At 41.4% G+C, this 16,599-nt stretch overlaps 2 non-coding genes across 2 annotated transcripts; both read left to right on the forward strand.

The window, feature by feature from the left end:
• The first annotated feature begins 1,183 nt into the window (after positions 1 to 1,183).
• TRNAA-CGC lies at positions 1,184 to 1,255 on the forward strand. The gene has a single exon. It is a non-coding gene; the product is annotated as a tRNA-Ala (tRNA).
• Positions 1,256 to 14,344: 13,089 nt separating this feature from the next.
• On the forward strand, positions 14,345 to 14,416 carry TRNAA-CGC. The gene has a single exon. It is a non-coding gene; the product is annotated as a tRNA-Ala (tRNA).
• Positions 14,417 to 16,599: the final 2,183 nt, after the last annotated feature.

Here is a 16,599-nt window from a genome sequence, read left to right on the forward strand (position 1 = left end):
CCCCCGATTAAAGGTCTAAAACTCCCAGATCCCTTCTCAGAGTTTGAAATCAATGATTTGTTTCAGCAGCACGTTGCCTGACCACAAACATCCTCCTGCACTCACTTTTCAAGGAAATCTTCTAGAAGGCTAAGGCGAGGAGAATCAAAATTGGGTGCCTTCAATGTTCCTTGCCTTTGCCAGTGAACACTTTTTTCAGTATTCTGAGTCTTTAAAGGAAAGTTTGCTTGATATAACGTGCGTCAGTGTTACACAACAGCTCTCGGATAAAGAAGCAGCCCAAGACTTTGACGTGAATATGTACATCCTTGGCCTTATATGCTAAGCTGAAAGCTTCGCGTGAACAAAGCTGGTTCCCAGACAATTCAATTCTATTTGTTTTGCCATATCCAGGACCTCCTGCATTTCCCAATTCCCAGGTGGCACTGCTTGAAGGTTTTTGGGCCTTTTTGACTTTTTCTTTCAAATATGTACATATATAACAGAATTCCTCCTTGTGTCCGTGGGTTCTCAAAAGAAAGGCATTTGGAAATTCTCTCCACTGCCCTGCGTCTGGACTTGCCCTGTTTATTCCCTAAGTCTGGGTGGGAGGGAATACGTCACTCCATTTAAAGTTGATGGAGTTTTGAAGTCGCTGTTTTAAAACCCCTTTGTGGATATAATAATCGCCAAGCGAGAAATAGAGATGGGGTGTGGAACCAGAGCAGGACAATCTCAGAATCTGGGACGCACGGAAAAAGCTGGAAAATGGATGTTGGCAGAGCCTCCGACCCACCATGGTGTGAAGTTCAGCGAAAGCTGGCGGCTGCCTCCGGGCTGAAAAGCACTTTTTTCGGAGTCATTATCGCTGCTACGTACGTCGGAGACTTGAGACTTTCTCAGGACTATCCTGGTGGGGGCAAGCGACTCTCACCGAGTCGCTGTTGGGTGGACCTTGGAGCAAGCTACCAGGAAAGGGAAGGTCCTAGAATCAAAAACGGTGCTATTGAGACTACATTCTGTTACTCGTCTAATGAAGCCACTACACAGTATCCAATCTTGCAACCTCGGAGATAATGACATTCAATCCAGTGGACTTTCTCTAGCTAACTCTTAAATTAAAAAACTGTAATAAGACAAAGCAAAACCAACAAGAAAAATAGCAATAACATTTTATAAAAGAACCCAGGACCTGTAAGGGTCAGGGGGTGTAGCTCAGTGGTAGAGCGCGTGCTTCGCATGCACGAGGTCCCTGGTTCAATCCCTGGCACCTCCACTTTTTCCTTTAGCCAATCCGTCCTCTTTCATTACGGACCTCCATTTACTTGGAGGAAGGAGATCTCAGGTCTTTTTGGGTGAGTGATTGGAAGAACTTGGATAACCCAAACCGCGTCTCTTAAGGAACGCGGAGCATGCCAATGTGAACTTTGAAAACACATTTGCAAGTTTGAGGGCCAGATGCTATCAGCATGCAGGGAGAGTTCGATTTGGTAGGGGCTTAGGCTTAAAGTCGTAAAAATTTTCTTCTTGACGCCGGATTTTGGCAGAGTGATGAGTCTGGTAGATAGTAAATAGATTCTCATTGAAGATTTTGACAACTGTGTGATAGAAAACACTTAGTTGAAATAAAATTGCAAGAGTATTAGTGGGTGATGGGTTAAAATTTCTTCTTCACTACATTTCTTACACTTGCCTTCTGAAAAATCAAGTTTCTTGTGTTTACAGTTGTACAATCATAAAGTAGATTTTATGATTTAACAACACACCAAAGATCCCTGCGGTAGATGCAGCCAAAGGGGCAGTGTGTGTGTGTGTGTGTGTGTGTGTGTGTGTGTGTGTGTGTGTGTGGTGGCGGGTGGGGAACAGTTTAAGCATAGACAGATGCCTAAGTTTCTTGAGTTTCCTAAAATAAACACTGGCCGTATAAACAAGGGGCCAGTAAAAATGATAAGACGGAAGAACTACTTTGTTTCTAAGCATAGTTCTGCACTGGAGGAATGTACCAAAATCAGTTCCATTTTTGTTTCCTTTTGGATGCTAGTTCACTTATCAAAGCAGGGGACAAAAAGTGAAAAAGTTGGAATTCTGCAGAGAGTTTACATCTGGAGCTCTGGATTTTCCCGTGTCTGGGGAGAAGGCCTTTGAAGTGAGGGTAGCAGGAAGACTGGAAATGCATTGATATAGATTTCTCGAAAACATAATAAAACTTGGCCTTAGACTGATTTTGGACCCTGGGATTCATTGTTCTGCTTCACATATCTTCCTACCTGTCAGTTTGCTCCAAGATCCGCTCCACAGCCGACTCCCTGGCGAGCACTTCCATTCACAAAGCCCCAGGAATGAAGCATTTTCTTGCCTCTTCAAGTTGCCCCTTTCTCTCAACTTCTTCTGCCTAAGGACACCAAAGGTAACACAAAAAGAAAATCAGCCGGGCGCGGTGGCTCACGCCTGTAATCCCAGCACTTCGGGAGGCCAAGACGGGCGGATCACGAGGTCAGGAGATCGAGACCATTCTGGCTAACACAGTGAAACCCAGTCTGTACTAAAAAATACAAAAAAACTAGCCGGGCGAGGTGGCGGGCGCCTGTAGTCCCAGCTACTCGGGAGGCTGAGCCAGGAGAATGGCGTAAACCCGGGAGGCCGAGCTTGCAGTGAGCCAATATCCAGACACTGCACTCCAGCCTGGGCGACAGAGCGAGACTCCGTCTTAAAAAAAAAAAAAAGAAAAGAAAAGAAAATTAAAGAAGTCAAGTTAAATGCTGCTTGGGGAACTTTAGGTCCTTACGGAGGATGTAAAACAGAAATGTAAAGAATTCACAAAACCTAGCCTGAAATGCAGAGCGACAGCGTGTGTCTGGCACACCTGGGGTGGTCACCCAGCCGGGACCCGCAGCTGCTTTTCCATCGCGGAAGCTCCGATCTGAAAGAGAGTAGGCGGGGTAGGGAGGAGGAGGGGGAATGCTGCCGTCGGATACATAGCCTCTTTCAGATGGGATTTTCTCTGGAATCAGGAGAGGACAAGGGAGGTGTGTGAACTGGGGCACGATCTATGCAAGGAACTAACACTTTGTACGCCTGGTTGAGCGTCTCAAACGTGATCTGACACAGCTCAAAGGGTCGACGCTGTCATCCTCTTGCCACCGTTTTGTGTGACAGTCAACCCAGACATGAGTTTTGGATGACGACCGAAAGCACAGTCTAGGGGAGGCCGGGCAGTAAGTTACATCATTTAGAAAGCTCCCTAGATTCGAAATCCGGCAGATTTAGGAAATCCTGCCCTGGAAAATCAAGAATTCAAGCTGGATGGAGTGGGCTGAGTTATTGGTAAGTCGTCGCCTAGGAGGAGGCAGTGAGGAGATCAGAAGGGGAAGGGTGATTGGAGAGAGGGGTGAGGCGAGATTGGGGTCAGCAAAACGGGCAGATGAGGGCTTGAATATGGATCTTTAGGCACGTAAGGGATTTGGATGGATAAGTAAATAAGACATGTCCAGGCTCTGCACGTTTTCTCTGAGTCCTCTAGGTACGAAAAAATATTACAGTCTTGTGTATTTGAAAGGAAGTGGGCCTAAACCTTTCGTGCCCTAGGAAGATACCATTCATTTTTACCCAAACTGTCGGCTTTTGAGAGCGTCTTTGGGCTGTTTACAGAGCCGAACTCTTCAGGACATTCCCGCGTGGCTAGGTTTCGTTTGAGGTGTAGTAGCGGCTGGTATTGGTGGCTTTTGAAAAAAGCCAGATGATTGTGGTGGTAGTAGGTTGGTGAGTGTAGAAATGGGATTTGCCGGCTGTTTTTGGTTTGAGTATGTGAGGTAGTTCTGAAAGCGGTTGTTTTCCTTTGGAATGGAAGACAAAGTTGACGATAACTGAATGTATTTCTCTGTACTTATGCTATGAGGGGAATGTCCCTGTGGTGAGCCCAGGTAGCTCAGCTGGTAGAGCTATTAAACTTTTAGCATGAGGATTCAGGGTTCAAGTCCTTGCGCGGGGGTGAGGCCTTGGCCTTCTGCTCATGAGTGTTTTATATACCAAAAAAGCATTTAAATTCACCTTGCTCCATTCTGGGCATTTGAATTTGAGCTGTTAGGCCAGAAAGATAATGGCTGAAGCCATTAATCAGAGGTTTCTGGTGCTTGGGATTTTGTTTAAATGCAAAAATTAAGGAGAGACCGGGCACGGTGGCCCACGCCTCTAATTCCAGTACTTTGGGAGGTGGGCAGATGGCTTGAGCCCAGGAGTTCAAGACCAGTCTGGCTAATATGGCAAAACCCCGTCTTTACAAAAAATGAAAATAATAAAAAATTGCCGGGTGTGGTGGTGCATGCCGGTGGTCCTAGGTACTTGGGAGGCTTAGGTGAGAGGATCACCAGAGCCCTGGAAGGTTGAGGCTGCAGTGAGCCATGATTGCACCACTGAACTTCTGAACAATACAGTGAGACCCTGTCTCAAATAAATAAATAGAGCAATGCTTTGTTTGAAAAGCAGAAAAGGGGATACATCCTCAAAATATAAACCCCGTCTTCGTCCTGGTGTAGGTAGTGGTACCTTATACCACACTACAGGAAAGGAGTGCGCTCTCCTGTTTGTTGTTAGGTTTTCATTTTGCTTTGTGGGCATTGGATGGGGCCAGAAGGTGGGGAGGAGCTTGAGTTTAAACATGATTAATTTAAGATGCCTACAAATTTAAGATTCAGTCTTGTGAATGTATTTGACAAGCACAGTCTAATAACTCTGAGACGGCAACTCTGCAGGAATCCCTGACTGGGATTCTTATTATGTAGCCACATAGGAGAGCAACAATAGGTAGAGTGAGAATTGAAAGGGTTAATTGTGATTTGAAGATTGGGAGCTCATTCATGGTATTCATGGAAAACCTTATGTAAGCTACAGTGATCTTAGCTGTGTATTCATTCAGGATAGCATAATGTTCTTGGAACCTACTTAGAAATCCCAGGAAATTATTAGAAATCCAGGTGAGGTTATTGCTCTCTGCTTTTTGCCCTCTGCAGCCCTTATGGGAATATTTTCATGTTCAGAGACATCGCATGAAGTAGTTTTGAACCTGAAAGGATCCCACTTGTCTGGCAAATGTCTCTTGGTTGGTCCAAAAGGCTCATCAGACTGCTAGAATATGAGAATAGAAAACAGAGAAAGGACAGGTCTCACCAAGGGAGACAACTAAGGTGGTGTCATACCTACAGGTGTACAGGGGAGATGAAGCAGGTTTTAACTTGACTTGCAGTGTAGAGCACAACTAGCATGATGTCTAGTGTCCCTGGCAAATGATTACTTTCCATTGTGACTAGAGCAAACTGTATTCAAAATGGACTCATATATTCCAAATATGAAAGATTTTTTTCCTGTCTGCCCTTAGCTGTATATCCAAAATTATTTAATATTTTTTTTTGTGGCAAGGTCCAGTCTTTCTTTATATAGCATTATTAAAATATCTATTTAATGGGAAGTTGTGGGATTAGCTCATAAATTACAGAATTTTCTGAAAAACCCAACATTTTACTCAGAAGACAGAACATACCTATGCTCAAAATACAGTATTCAGAAAACCCTAAAACATATGTAGCATATGTCTAACTACCTGTGTCCTACAAGAAAATAGAAGCCCATTGGGTGCTGTTTTGGAAGGAGTCCCATAGAAAGCATGTTAGAATATAATTTGAGTGTGTTGCAATATCATTGTACACACCAAGCATGATGTTCTTTGATATCATAAAGATCCTTTTACATGGTCTGGGTTTTTGTTTGTTTTGTTTTTGAGACAGAGTCTCACTCTGTCACCCAGGCTGGAGTGCAGTGGTGTGATCTCTGCTCACTGAAACCTCCTTCTCCTGGGTTCAAGTGATTTTCCTGACTCAGCCTCCCGAGTAGCTAGGACTACTCGCTGTGCACCACCACGCCCAGCTAATTTTTGTATTTTCGGTAAAGACAGGGTTTCAGCATGTTGGCCAGGCTAGTCTCAAACTCCTGACCTCAAGTGATCTGCCTGCCCAGGCCTCCAAAAGTGCAGGAATTACAGGCGTGGGTCACCTTGCCAGGCCAACATGGTCCTGTTTTACAGAAGAAAGAATAACGAAATATGCTCCAAAATTTACCCTATGTCACCAACTTTTAAATGGCTTTACATTACATACCCAGATTATAAGACTGCAAATCATGGGCCCTTTTCTCATAACATTATACTATACTCACACATACTCATATACAGTTTTTAATGGTTCACTTTAATTTCAAGTGTTGTTAGATGTCAAAGACAGCGTTCAATTAGACAGAAAATAAATATAATATTATAGGTCATTTTTTTTACAAGTTTTACAGAAGCCTTTTAGTCCAGGCCCATTATAGGCATTGCAAAGGTTATTTGTTTAATGATGCTTCAACTTTTCATTTAGCATCTTTGACAAAAAATTTCCGCTATATATCATAGATTAATTGCCAGAAGTTAAGTCAAGTAGCTTGTATCATTTCTGTAATTTGGCATGAAAAAGGACCAGAAGAAACAGGGCAATCATGAAGGGACCAAATCTAAGGAACATGATGGCTTTTCAATTAAGACATATGGTCGTCCTGTGCCAGAGTTGCTCTCACTTCTTTTATACAGTGGAGAGTGTAAGGACAACTTTGTTACTTGCTTTAACAATCTATTGTTTTCAAGAATCTCTTATAATAAAGTAATATTTACCAATATTGAAGGAAAAAACAAAACACCTTCTAAAATATTTGAAAACTATTATCTATAAGTAATGAACTGGGAAAGAAGAGAAAGCAATATGATTCTTCAAGGTCAGTCACTCTTCCAAAAATCAATGGTCATGGTGATGAGAGTTGGGGTGGAAAAACCTGAGGCAGGAACTATGGTTTATCATAAGAAATTAAATTTGCTTATATTCTTCATGATAATTCACTCAATGTTTACTGTCTTATTAGGGCTTATTTAGGAAAATATTTCAGAACCTGTGTCCTACTTATTTACCAATCAGAGAAAATAAATGTGGTGATATTACTAAATGCTTCTATATACATACACACATTCATGTAGATAATATGTATTATAGTATGCATATAAATTATGTGCACATGCAAATAAACACATAACCACCCATCATGAGGTATCATTCATCCATATACTTTCCATGGATTATCTGCCCCTCCACACCTGTGGGTGTTTCTCGTTAGGTGGAACGAGATACTTTAGAAAAGAAATAAGACACAGAGACAAAGTATAGAGAAAAGCGGGGCCCAGGGGACTGGTGCTCAGCTTACAGAGGACCCACGCCGGTACGGTCTCTGAGTTCCCTTAGTATTTATTGATAATTATCTTTATCATCTTAAAGATAAAGGAGTGGCAGGACAATAGGATCATTTTAGGGAAAAAATCAGCAGTAAGACATATAGATAAAGATCTCTGTGACATGAATAAATTTAAAAGAAAATGCTGTGCCTTGAGATGCATATATAAACATCTCCATAAACCTTTTAGCAGCATTGCTCCAGCAAGTCCCACCTTATTCCTAAAGGCGATTTTCTCCTTGCTCAGTAAACAAAGCATACAATGGGGTTTTACACGGAGATGTTCCATTGCCCAGGGACCGGCAGAATTTTTAACCAGCAAGCTGCCTTCAGGTACTTGTTTAACAAAGACACATCCTGCACAGCCCAATATCCATTAAGCCTTGAGTCACCACAACACATGTCTCTTGCAAGGACAAGGTTGGGGGTAGGGTCACAGATTAACAGCATCTCAAATACAGAACAAAATGGAGTCTCTTATGTCTGCTTCCTTCTATATAGACACAGTAACAGGCTGATCTCTCTTTCTTTTCCCCACAATCTAATTTAATTCTAACAATAGTTATGAGTAAATATTGAGCTAAAGATTGAAATCAGATTTTGTCTTACTTTAGAGACTAATTTTTTTTTTTTTTTTGAGACGGAGTCTCGCTCTGTCACCCAGGCTGGAGTGCTGTGGCCGGATCTCAGCTCACTGCAAGCTCCGCCTCCCGGGTTCAGGCCATTCTCCTGCCTCAGCCTCCCGGTTAGCTGGGACTACAGGCGCCGCCACCTCGCCCGCCTAGTTTTTTGTAGTTTTTAGTAGAGACGGGGTTTCACCATATTAGCCAGGATGGTCTCGATCTCCTGACCTCGTGATCCGCCCGTCTCGGCCTCCCAAAGTGCTGGGATTACAGGCTTGAGCCACCGCGCCCGGCCGAGACTAATATTTTCTAATTATATAATTGATAACAAAAGTCACTTCTTAAAGTTGATAGTTATTTCTGTTGTTAAATATGTCAGCTAAGAAAAATAGCGAGATAATACAATTCCTTTAGCATGGAAAATTATGTACATTTAAAACCATAGTCATTATCTTACTGAAAATAATAATTTGGGACTAATAGAATATACAGTGAGCTCAAATAACTCAATGGGGAAAAAAATCAAATACTCCCTTTAAAAAATGGGTAAAAGATCTGAGTAGATATTTCTCAAAAGAAGACATACAATGGCCATGAGGTACATTAAAAATGTTCTTCAGATGTTGGAATGCTCTTAAAAAATGAAAAAAATGCTCAACATCATTAATCATCAGAGAATGCAAATCAAAACTACAATGAGATACCGTCTTACCCCAGTTAAAATGGCTTTTACCCAAAAGACTGGCAATATCGTTTTTTGCTGTTGTTGTTTTGCTTTTTTTTTTTTTTTTTTGAGATGGAGTCTGACATGAGTCTTGCCCTGTGACCCAGGCTGAAGTGCAATGGCACTGATCTCGGCTCACTGCAACCTCCGCCTCCTGGATTCAGACGATTCTCCTGCCTCAGCCTCCTGAGTAGCTGGGATTACAGGCGCCCACCACCACATCCAGCTAACTTTTGTATTTTTAGTAGAGACTGGGTTTCACCATGTTGGGCAGGATGATCTCGATCTCCTGACCTTGTGATCCTCCCTCCTTGGCCTCCCAAAGTGCTGGGATTACAGGCATGAGCCACCGCGCCCGGCCGGCAATATCGAATGCTGTTGAAGATGGGGAGAAAGGGGAAATCCTTGTACACTGTTGATGGGAATGTAAATTAGTACAACCACTATGGAGAACACTATGACGGTTCTTTGAAAAACTAAAAATAGAACTACCACATGATCTGGCAATCCCACTGCTAGGTATATATCCAAAAGAAGGAAAATCAGCATATCAAAAACATCTCTGCACTTTAATGTTTATTGCAGCACTATTTACAATAGCACTTCCACGTTTATTGCAGCACTACTTACAACTTAAGTGTCCATCAATGGATGAATAGAAAAAGAAAATGTGGTACATATGTATAATGAAATATTATTCAGGTATAAAAAAGAATGAAATCCTGTCATTCACAATAACATGGATGGAACTGGAGTACATTATGTTAAGTGAAATAAGCCAGGCACAGAAAGACAAATTTTGAACATTCTCACTCATAGGTGGGAGCTAAAAATTAAAACAATTGAACTCATGGAGACAGAGAGAAGGATGATGGTTAGCAGAAGCTGGGAAGGGTAGTAGGGAGCGGGCTCTAAAGTAGGGAGGGTTAAATGGGTGCAAAAATATAGTCTGATAACACAGTAAGGTGACTGTAGTCAACAATAATTTATTGTGTATTTTTAAATAATTAAGAGAGTGGAATTGGAATGTTCCTAACACAAATGATAAATGTTTGAGGTGATGGATACTCAAATTACTCTGAAATGATTATTATACATTCTATGCCTGTATCAAAACAACACGTATACCACATGTATACACCTATTATATACCCATTAAAAAAAGAAATTTAAAAAAAGAATAATTTGTCCACCCAAAGTCAGGACAAACAGCAATAGTATAGGGAAAAAAGCAGCATCGATATAGAAAAAAATTACAACTTTTTTGTTAAAAAACTGCAAAATTACATTTATGTTCTGATAATATGATTTTCTATATCAAGAAATAAATAGATGCAACAAAACCTCATGTTAAAAAGTTCATACAAAGGCTAAGTAGGAAATAAATGGATACCAATGTATTGTTATCTGTTGCTACATAATAAATTTACTGTCTTTTATGAGCCAGTCTCTGAAGTCGTACAACTCATCTGCCTCATTCTAATCAATCACACATAAGAACAGTATTACACATTAAAACAATACTGATTATGAAGCAAGATTGGCCATCAACTGATAATAAAGCTGAGTAATGAATAGATGGGAATTCATTATAATATCCTTTTGGCTTTTTTTTTTTGAGACAGTCTTGATCTTTCACAATCTTGGGTCACTGCAACGTCTGCCTCCTGAGTTCAAGCAATTCGCCTTCCTCAGCTCCCCTAGTACCTGAAACCACAGGGGAGCACCACCACACCTGGCTAATTTTTGTATTTTAGGTAGAGATGGTATTTCGCCATGTTGGCCAGGCTGGTCTCAAACTCCTGACCTCAAGGGTTCTGCCCGCCTTGGCCTCCCAATGTGCTAGGAATACAATTGTGAGCCACCGCACCTGGCCTTTTTGCTCCTTTATGTGTTAAAATAGTCTCCAATAAAGAGGAAAAGAAACAGAAAAACTACACTGATTGCCTCACAACAAGAAATGAACAATCCAACTATATGAATTAGAGAAATTGAATCGATAATCAATAACCATCTAAAGCAGAAAGCATTAGGATCAGGTAGGTTCACTGGTGAACCCTAACAAATATGTTAGGAAGAAACCATACCAATTATTTCATTATGTAGTGAAAATAGAAGCAGAGAGAATAATTCCCAACTCATTCTATGAAGCCAGCATTATTCTAATACCGAAACCAGACAAAGACATTACAAAAGAAAGCTACAGTGCATATCTATCATGAACATAGAAGCAAAAATCCTCAACAAAATATTAGCAAACTGAATGCATAATGTATAAAAGGAGGTCGGCTGGGGAGGCAGGGGGCTTATGGAACTCTGTACTTCCTTTGTTTTGCTGTGAACCTTAAACGGTTCTTTTAAAAAAAGATTAGTTTAAAAAAGTAATCAACGAATACCAAGTTCATTTTCTGTGTTGTGTAACATTCCAGTTCAATAAACTAAGGCAGCCCACCTGTTTTTATCATCTACTGAAAAGCCAGATTTTCTTCTCAAATTGTTCAGTGATAATAAGATCCTTGCTTCATGGGAGCACTCTGCAACATGAAGTTTCCATGTCAGTGGTCATGTAGTTTTCATTCATAGTCTCTGCATCCTCACCAGTTTTTTGTTTTGTTTCGTTTTTGAGCCCGGGTCTCACACAGTGGCCCAGGTGGGAATGCAGTGGCACGATCATGGCTCACTAAACCTCCACCTCCTGGGCTCAAATGATTCTCCCACCTCAGCCTCCTTGGTAGCTGGGACCACAGGCATGTATCACCACGCCCCGCTAATTATTATTATTATCATTATTTTGTAGAGACGAGGCAGAGTCTCACTTTGTTACCCAGGCTGGTCTTGAACTCCTGGGCTCAAGTGATTCTTTTCCTTCATCCTCCTAGTGCTAGAATTACAGGCATGAGCCACCACACCTGGCCTCACCGCTATTTTAAAAGACAGTATTGAAGCAGGCTTCTATGTTTCAAGCAAGCCGCTGTGAAAGCAGAGGGAGCAAAAGACATTAAAAGATCTTAATTATCTCCCAAGTAGCCAGGGCTTAGATTTGGACCTGGTTTATGACCCTGTTTTGTAGCAGCATTTTTGACAGTCTAGAAGCAGGGTCCCTAGCAGTAGCCAAGCACATTTTTTTGTGAGGAGATGCAGCTTTATGGACTGGCCAATCCTAATCGTTATTTATTTATTTATTTACTTTTTGAGAGGGAATCGCTCTTTGTCGCCCAGGCTGGAGTGCAGTGGCGTGATCTCAGCTCACTGCAAACTCCGCCTCTCGGTTCACGCCATTCTCCTGCCTTAGCTTCCCGAGTAGCTGGGACGACAGGCGCCCGCCACCACACCCCACTAATTTTTTGTATTTTTAGTAGAGACGGGGTTTCACCGTGTTAGCCAGGGTGGTCTCGATCTCCTGACCTTGTGATCCAACTGCTTCGGTCTTCCAAAGTGCTGGGATTACAGGCGTGAGCCTCCGCGCCCAGCGCTTAATCGTTCTCACTAGCATACAATGGGTAACAGTTTCCTTTTGCCTTTTCCTCCTCCCTCAATAGGCGGCAGGCAGAGGCTGCGGATGTAATGGCACACTTTGCAAGCTTCCGTGTCACTGTCCTGAGTTCATGAAGGTTTCATTCCTTTTTTCTTCTTTTTTGAGTCTTTATTTTTTTAGAGCAGTTTTACGTTCACCGAAAAACTGAGTGGAAGGTACAGAAATTTCCTATATATCCCTGCCCTCACACAGGCAGAGCCTCTTCCACCAACAGTATTCTGCACCAAAGTGGTACATTTGTTATAACTGATAAGCCTGCATAGACACACCATCATCACCCATAGTCCATAGCTCACTGTAGGGTTCCCTCTTGGTGTTGTGTGATTGATGGGTTTTGACAAATGTATGATGACATATATCCACCAGTATAGTATTATAAAGAGCATTTTCACTGCCCTAAAAATCCTGTGCTCTGTCTATTCACCCGTTACCCCTAACCCCTGGAAACCACTCAAGTTTTTACTTTCTCCATAGCTTTACCTTTTCCGGAATACCATATAGTTGGAATCATAGTACATTGGCTTTTCAGATTGGCTTATTTAACTTAGTAATATGCATTTAAGTTTCCTCCATGTTATGTTTCCTCTATGTCTTTTAATGGTGTGACAATTCATTTCTTTTTAGCACTGAATAACATCCCATTGCCTGAATATACCACAGTTTATTTATGCATTCACCTACTGAAGATATCTCCATTGTTTCCAAGTTTTGGCAATTATGAATAAAGCTGCTATAAACATCCATGTGCAGGGTTTTTGCATAGATGTGCTCTCAACTCCTCTGGATAGGTACCAAACAGTGTGATTGCTGGGTTGTATAATGAGAGTATGATTAGTTTTGTCAGAAACTGCCAAATTGTCTTCCAAAGCAGTTGTATCATTTTGCATTCCCACCAGCAATGAACGAGAGTTCCTGTTGCTCCACATCTTCATCAGCGTTTGGTGTTGCCAGGGTTTTGAATTTTTGCCATTCTAAAAAGTATGTAGTGGTATCATTGTTGTTTCAATTTGCATTTGCCTGATTATATATGATGTGGAAACTTTTCATATGTTTATTTGCCATCTGTGTATCTTCTTTGGTGAGTAGTCTGTTCAAATGTTTTGCCTACTTTTTAATCTGGTTGTTTGTACTTTTATTGTTATCTATTGAGTGCTTTGTATATTTTGGGTACCAGTCCTTTATCAGACATGTGTTTTGCAAATAGTTTCTCTGTCTGTGGCTTGTCTTCTCATTCTCTTTGAGAGTGTGTTTCGCAGATTCGATTTTTAAATTTTTAATAAACTATAACTTATCAATTACTTCTTCCATGGATCATGTCTTTGGTGTTGTAATTTTCCGTTTGAAGAGTCGCTGTTCTGTACTGTACATCTGAAGCAAGACACAAAAACCTTTGTGCCCGCGGCTGCTGCAGTGGGGTCTCAGGGCAGAGAAGCGCTTTCAGAGGGTGGGGGCGTGGCGGCTGCCTCTGCGGGAGCGCCTGGCCAGGGCCTATCCCGTGTCCCGGGGAAGGATGTTGCGTGCAGCTTCGTTCTTCCGCGCAGCAGCCTTGCGGAGACTCAGAACGAGGTACGGGGAAAGAGCTGACGGGTGGACCAAGAAAAGAGGGAAATAAGCAAACGCACCTTCTTAAATCTAGAATTCTTGGTAAAGCCAGAGTTCCCAGATAAAGCTTCGGTATCAGGTGAACTAGATGGTATGTGTGGCCCGAGTCATTGCATGTGGGGATAAAGGTCAGGCAGGATTTTCACGTTTTCATCTATTTGGACAGTTGCTTCTTCGAGCCGGGTCAAGCGCGTGGGGAGCCACAGCTCCCAAGGTGCATTTCATCATTCAACGTACTCAGATGGAGGGAATTTGGGTTGCATTTTCCATGAGCCTTTGGCTAGCAGAAAATTTTTCAAAAGGTCTTGAACAATCCCTCAATTCTTTCCGCCTGGGATTCCGTTGCGCCAAGAGGACTAATTGTGCTAAAGCTGTAAAAGTGTGCTCTGCTCTCTGTAACGACACAAGCTGGATGTTGCTGGTGCGTCCCGGAAGGAGGTTACTCGGGTGTAATCTGGGTTAGGCTTTAGGTGGAATTCATCCTCAGAGTTGGTCACTCTCTGGTCGAGCACGAGATAATATAAAATGCTTCGCGTTTTTAACAGGACAGGAATTCTCCCTTACGGCTAACTTGTGCCAGGGGATGTAGCTCAGTGGTAGAGCGCATGCTTCGCATGTATGAGGCCCCGGGTTCGATCCCCGGCATCTCCATGGCGACTATTTACATCAGCTTTTGTTTAATTCAGCCTCTGGCATAGAATATAAGGGGAAAAAGAAAAGAAACTATTTTAGTCCTTTCACATATTTGCCATTATCATTTCCTTTAAATCCATCAATTCCCTGTCTTTATGTTTTTTTCTCTTCTATTTGGTTGACTAGCCACAGGCCATATTCCTGTTTCCTGGAAACTTCCAAGGTGTTTTATTATGTGGTGAGTAGTACAAAGTCAGAGGGACAATTCAGAAATGTACTATTCCTATGAATGCATCCAAAAAGAGGGAATACAGCTGAATATTCAAGACTATTTTAAGATCCACTAAATGAGGCCCTAATCCATTCCCAGTCTCCAGTGAAAAACAATCAGTAAAATGTAATATGTCTCCGTATCATAGTTTTTTTTGGGAGGTGGGGAAAGTGGAGTAGGATGAAGAAGAGGAAAGTAGCATGCTTTTTTTTAGTTTTAGTATTCAGGTGGGAGTTGCTTTCAAATTAAGGTCCACTCTAGCACCTTAAGATAATGTAGATCTTGTCCTATAGTTACTAACCTGGTAACCATTTTCTCACTGCAGCTTTTCAAGGTTTTTGTGTGGGAGACCTGGTCATAAAACATTTGGAACATCTGAGAAAGCAGTAAAGGTTAGAAATAGCCTGTGGAAATGGAAGGCAGAGTTGGTTAGAAATTCACAACAGGTGGAACGCCATGGCTCATGCCTGTAATCCCAGCTACTTGGGAGACTGAAGAAGGAGAATCGCTTGAACCTGGTAGGGAGAGGTTGAAGTGAGCCAAAATCGCGCCACTGCACTCCAGCCTGGGCAAAAAAGAAAATCATAACAGATTTCCTGACAACACTGAGAACCCCACTGAGGTTGCATTCTGGGCAACTGTAAGTAAATGAATTTTTAGGTTTATGTTATTTCTGCATTGCACTTATGTTCATTCCTTGATTCATTTGAGTGCTTTGGAATATTGATAGTAAATTTGCTCTGTTGCCTCAGTTCACATTTAAAGATACACCAAAAATGCCAATGTGTATTTCTCTGCCATTGTTAAGAGGAAATAATTAAACATGATAGACAAGAGAGGATCACAATAATAGTGAAATATTACAATGAAACATTATAAGAGGAAATAAGGAAACATGATAAACAAGACAGAATCACAATAATAGTGAAATATTACAATGAAACATTATAAGAGGAAATTGAAACATTATAAACAAGAGAGGATCACAATAATAGTGAAAGATTACAATGAAACATTGTAACAGGAATTAATAAAACATTATAAATGCAAGGATCACAATAATAAGGAAACATTACAAAAAAATTAGCCGGGCATGGTGGCGGGCACCTGTATAGTCCCAGCTACTTGGGAGGCTGAGGCAGGAGAATCATTTGAATCTGGGAGGCAGAGGATTACAATCCGACTTGAATTTTACCAAGTTAATTCCATAAATAATGTGGAAAATGGATTGGGAATGGTGGTGAAATAAGATGAAAAAAAGACTAGTTCAGATATTACTGGAAGAGTCCAGATGAATTTTGGTGGGGACTTTCACTGAGAAATAAATTTCAGAACATGAAGACCTGTCCTATGACCATTCTTTAGGAAACAGAGTAAGAGTAGTCAGAGGCTGGAACTTTCCCAGGGGCCTGAACTGTAGTTACTGCTGACTTTTTCCAAGAGATTGATATCCAGCAAGATCTACCTCAAGGATGAAGCTATCTGTCTCAATCTCTTAATTTCTCAATTAACCTCATTTCCCACTCAGTTTTCTACTTCCAATGGGATCTTTTGGGCTGTGGGGAATGTTTAATTTACTTGGAAAACATTTGATTCGCTAAACTTACTGTCTCATATTCCTGCTATCCCAGTTACCACTCTGGATATATGTCCCTCTAATTCTCCACCTATACCTTCATCTCCATAACCCTCTGTTCTTCTGTTTCAATGATGTAGACTTGCAGTTTGTCTCTTTGCATATTTCAACTCCACTCTTTGTATCTCACATTTCCATGTTAACAACCACAATCCTTAACTACTTATCCAAATGTTCCTGCATTAACTTAAACCTAGATCTCCCTAATGCATTGCTATTTAAATTAGAAACTACACTCAGAATCAGGAAATAGGTTAGTTCCTTCTGAGGCCACATTCCAGTTTCCAAATCATT

Source organism: Colobus angolensis, unplaced genomic scaffold (genome assembly GCF_000951035.1).
Source record: "Colobus angolensis palliatus isolate OR3802 unplaced genomic scaffold, Cang.pa_1.0 Scaffold237, whole genome shotgun sequence".
Classification (NCBI taxonomy): Eukaryota; Metazoa; Chordata; class Mammalia; order Primates; family Cercopithecidae; genus Colobus; species Colobus angolensis.